We start from the raw sequence: 5,212 nt of genomic DNA, 5'->3' as shown, positions 1-5,212 counted from the left end.
GTTCTTTTCATTTTTATCCCCACAGATCAATTTTGTCTGATCTCAAAATTCTTATTAAAATAGTAAATAAAATATGTATTATTGTGTGTCCAGCATCTTTTGCTCAACATAATAATTTTAAGATTCATTTATGTTGTTGCATATAATAGTAGTTTGTCCTTTGTTACTGCTGAGCAATATTCCATTGCATAGTATTCCACGTTTGTTTATCTGTTTTCCTGGTGATGGACATCTGGGTTGTTTATTTTATTCTATTTTATGCTATTATGAATAAAATGGACATGAACTTTATTGGAAAAGTCCTTTTGTGGACAAAGGTTTTATTTCCTTTAGCAAAATATCTTGGAATAATGCTCTACAAAAGAAGGTATACAAATGCCCAATAAACACATGTAAAAATGTTTGACACCATTAATCATGCAAGAGATGTAAATTTAAATCACTATGAGATACCACTGCATCCCACTAGGATGGCTAAAGTTTACAAATATGCTCTTTGAACAGGTAAATGAATCTGGAAATAATATTCTCTTAAGTTTTTAATGTTTTTCTTAGGAAACTTTTGAAACACACAAAAATAGAAGAATAGTTTAATGAACTCTCATATATTAATTTCATAGATTCAACAATTACCATATTTTGCCATAACTACCTTGGGTCATTTTTCAACAATAATCAATTATCGGATTCTCTGACATGAACTGGGTATGTGTCCTACAGTCCAATTCAATTCTGTCACTAACTACCTGACATTTGTACAGACCCCACAAATTAAGGGCTCAGTCCCACAAGGCTGCCCCCACTTCAGATGCCAGCCTGAAAAGAGGTCCTCAGAACCTCTGCATTTCTGCCTGGTCAACTACAAAATTGGGAATTCAGAGGCTCCTCTTCCCCTCTAGGTAATTTTCTAGAATGACTCACAGAGCTCAGCAAAAGTGCCTTACTTATAATTAACATTTTATTATAACAAATACAGCTCAGGAACAGCCAAATAGAAGAGCTGCACTGATCAAAATATGGGGGTGCAGGGGGCTTTCCTCCCACCCCAGGTGTGCCGCCTTCCCAGCACACAGATATATTCTTCAACCTGGAAGCTCCCTGAACCCCATAACTTAAAGATTTTTTATGAAGATTTCATCATGTGGTATGATTGATTAAATCACTGGCCATTAGTGATTGACCTCAACTTCGAGCTCCTCTCCCCTCCTCAGAGGTCCTGACATGGAGCTGAAGTTCTAAACTTCGAATCACAGGTTGATTTCTCTGCTGATGGCCAACCCCCATCCAGAGACTACCTAGGGCACCCCATAAGTCACCTCATGAGATAAACTTAGATGAGGTTGAAAGGGACTTCTTACGAATAACAAAAGATAGTCCCCATCACTCAGGAAATTCCAGTGTTATAGGGGCTCTTTGCCAGAAACAGAGGTAGGAGGAATATTTTTTGTTACACCACGTATCCTAGTTATGTCTCATTTGTATATTTATCAGTTTTTTAAATTTTTGCAGTAGTATTTTAATTAAATTAATAAATGAATTGAGAATCAAGGTCTCACTCTGTTGCCCAAGCTGGAGTGCAGTGGCTGATCATAGTTCACTATAATCTCCAATTTCTGGCCTCAAGTGATCCTCCCACCATGGCCTCTCAAGCTCTGGGATTACTGGTGTGAGTTACCATACCCAGCCTGCTATACTGTACTTTAAAGAAACTCTTCTATATCACATTATTTTATGCTCAAATAAGGACATTTTGCATATAACTGAAACACCATTTTATACTTAATGAGCAAAAATATCATTGAATACCCTCTTCATACTTAGATTTCCCCAATCTTCTCAAAAATGCCTTTATAATTGATTGACACATTGTATTTGGTTGTAGCATATGTTTTTCTCTTTTATCTAGAAGGGTCCCTAGCCTATCCCCTTCCTTTTCTCCTATGCCATTGAATTATTAGAGAAATCACATCACCTGTCCATAAAATCCATGCTATGATTATTTACTAATAATATAATTTCTCTGGTGCCCTCATCAGTGTCTTTTCTTTTTTAAAATTTTGTTTTAACTTTTATTTTAAATTTAGGGGTAAAAGTGCAGTTTTGTTCCATAGGTAAACTTGTGTCATGGGCATTTGTTGTACAGATTATTTCATCACCTGGGTATTAAGCCTAGGACTCTTTAGTTATTTCTCCTGATCCTCTTCCTCCTCTCAACCTCCACCCTCTGAAAAGCCCCAGTGTGTGTTGTTTCCCTCTGTGTGTCCAAGTTGTCTTTTATTTAAACAAGATGATACATCTAAGAAGTTCAGGTTCATGTTTTTAGAGCAGGAACACTTCATAGGTGGTTTCATTTATTTTGAAGAGGTTTTTTTTTTTTTGTTTTTTTTTTTTTTCTTTTTTTTTCTTTGAGTGTCTACCATGTTTTCGGTGCTGAGAGTTACAAAGGTAAATTCCATATATCAAAGCCTTGTTGTTCAAGGTGTTACAGCCCAGTTGGTGAGAAAGGCATGTAAGCCCATCAATATAATCATATAAATACCATGGAAGATTTGGGTGGGGGATATAAATTCTGATAAGGGCATCAGGCTACCTGAGATTTACGAATGAACTTGATAAATGAACCAGCTCTAGAGGGAACAGTAAGGTTTGCCAGTCCAAGGAGAGAGAGTGGAGGATTCGCTAAGCCAAGGACCTAAGCGTCTACAGGAGATGCAAAATTTCACCAGAACAGGTTGTTGAGGTCTTACAGAAAAGTGGAAGAAATTGGATTTTATCTTTTAATCACTGGCAAGCCTGGAAAGAATTTTATCTGAGGGTGGGCACTGGGTGGGATTGTCAGCCTAGAGTGCAGTGTTCAGAAACTCAGTGTGACCAGATTTACCAAGAACTGCCCTCTCATCTCAAGGCAGACTCCACAAGTCCTGTTTTAATTCCGTAGGATGTGGCCCGAGACAAAAGCTGACATTTAGCATGTCAAATGCCCCATGCCATGTTTACTGTGCCCCTTTCCCCATCAAGTGGCCTTTGTAACCATGAAAACATTCAGGTTTTCAATCCAGCAGAAGATAAAGAACAGGCACATACTGTTGAACCGGCTATGCAGACAACATTAACTCCCTTTTCCTAGATTGCTTGATGGTGCTAATAAAGTTGTGGTGGCAGCAGCCAAGCGGATGGTTCTGCCACCTGATGTCCACCGGTAGCTGCCTTCTGCAGCCTGAATGTAATGTATAATACAGTGTTAATGATTGGACATTAACACTGAACAGCATGACACCTGCTCAGAGGAATCAGTGAATAAATGGCAGGTTCCCAGTTCCAGAAAACTGTAAAAGTGACTCAAATAAAGAAACCAGTTGGGCTGCTCTGCCTTTGGAGTAGCCATTCCTTTGTTTCCCTGCTTCTCTAATAAATTTGCTTTCACTTTGCTAAGAAAGAAGAAAGAAAGAAAGAAAGAGAAAAAGAAAGAAAGAAAGAAAGAGAAAGAAAGAAAGAAAAAGAAAAAAGAAAGAAAGAAAGAATGAAAGAAAGAAAGAAAGAAAGAAAGAAAGAAAGAAAGAAAGAAAGAAAGAAAGAAAGAAAGAAAGAAAGAAAGACTCTCTGCTCCTCCTGTTCGACAGACACCCGCTTCTTGTCTCCCATCGCCAGCCACATCCCTGAGACACCACGGGGAAAGTGAAAGTCAGAGTCAACGGATTTGGTGGTATTGGCGCCTGGTCACCATGGCTGCTTTTAACTCTGGTAAAGTGGATATTGTCACCATCAATGATCCTTTCATTGACCTCAACTACATGGTCTACATGTTCCAGTATGATTCCACCCATGGCAAATTCCATGGCACTGTCAAGGCCGAGAATGGGAAGCTTGTCATCAATGGAAATCCCAGCACCATCTTCCAGGAGTGAGATCCCTCCAAAATCAAGTGGGGTGATGCTCGTGCTGAGTACATGTTGGAGTCCACTGGCATCTTCACCACCAAGGAGAAGGCTGGGGCTCACTTGCTGTGGGGAGCCAAAAGGGTCATCATCTCTGCCCCCTCTGCTGATGTTCGTGATGGGCGTGAACCATGAGAAGTATGACAACAGCCTCAAGATCGTCAGCAATGCCTCCGGCACCACCAACTGCTTAGCGCCCCTGGCCAAGGTCATCCATGACAACTTTGGTATCATGGAAGGACTCATGACCACCGTCCACACCATCACTGCCACCCAGAAGACTATGGATGGCCCCTGCAAGATACTGTGGTATGATGGCAGCAGGGCTCTCCAGAACATCATCCCTGCCTCTACTGGTGCTGCCAAGGCCATGGGCAAGGTCATCCCTGAGCTGAATGGGAAACTCACTGGCATGGCCTTCCGTGTCCCTGCTGCCAATGTGTCAGTGGCGGACCTGACCTGCCATGTGGAAAAACCTGCCAAATATGATGACATCAAGAAGGTGGTGAAGGAGGTGTCAGAGGGCCCCCTCCAGGGCATCCTGGGCTACACTGAGCACCAGGTGGTGTCCTCTGCCTTCAACAGCAACACCCAGTCTTCCACCTTTGATGCTGGGGCTAGCGTTGCCCTCAGTGACCACTTTGTCAAGCTCAATTCCTGGTATGACAATGAATTTGGCGACAGCAACAGGGTGGTGGACCTCATGTCCCACATGGCCTCCAAGGAGTAAGACCACTGGACCACCAGCCCCAGCGAGAGCACAAGAGGAAGAGAGGCCCTCACTCTTGGGGAGTCCCTGCCACACTGAGTCCCCCACCACGCTGAATTGCCCCTCCTCACAGTGTCCATGCAGATCCCTTAAAGAGGGAGGGGCCTAGAGAGTCCCACCTTGTCGTGTACCATCAATAAAGTCCCCTGGGCTCAGCCAAAAAAAAACAAAAAAAAAAAAACAAAGAAAGAAAGAAAGAAGGAGGGAGGAGGAGGGAGGGAGGGAAAGAAGGAAGGAAGAAAGGGAGAGGAAAGAAGGAAGGAAGAAAAAAGGAAGGAAGGGAGGAAAGAAAGAAAAGAAAAAGAAAGAAAGAAAGAAAGAAAGAGAAAGAAAGAAAGAAAGAAAGAAAGAAAGAAAGAAAGAAAGAAAGAAAGAAAGAAAGAAAGAAAGAAAGAAAGAAAGAAAAAGAAAGAGTGGATGGGCTAGACCAGGGACAAGAAAACTGTCACAGCAAAACCAAAGACCCCCAATTTACTATTCTTAGCTGCACTAGGAGGCTGGAGGTCAG

General features: G+C 41.7%; 1 pseudogene; it reads left to right on the top strand.

The window, feature by feature from the left end:
- The first annotated feature begins 3,707 nt into the window (after positions 1–3,707).
- Positions 3,708–4,753, top strand: LOC120363644 (glyceraldehyde-3-phosphate dehydrogenase pseudogene; annotated as a pseudogene).
- Positions 4,754–5,212: the final 459 nt, after the last annotated feature.

This window comes from Saimiri boliviensis, chromosome 3 (genome assembly GCF_048565385.1).
Source record: "Saimiri boliviensis isolate mSaiBol1 chromosome 3, mSaiBol1.pri, whole genome shotgun sequence".
Lineage (NCBI taxonomy): Eukaryota > Metazoa > Chordata > Mammalia > Primates > Cebidae > Saimiri > Saimiri boliviensis.
Note: the sequence above shows the minus strand (reverse complement) of the source record. Positions and strands in the feature narration are given on the sequence as shown.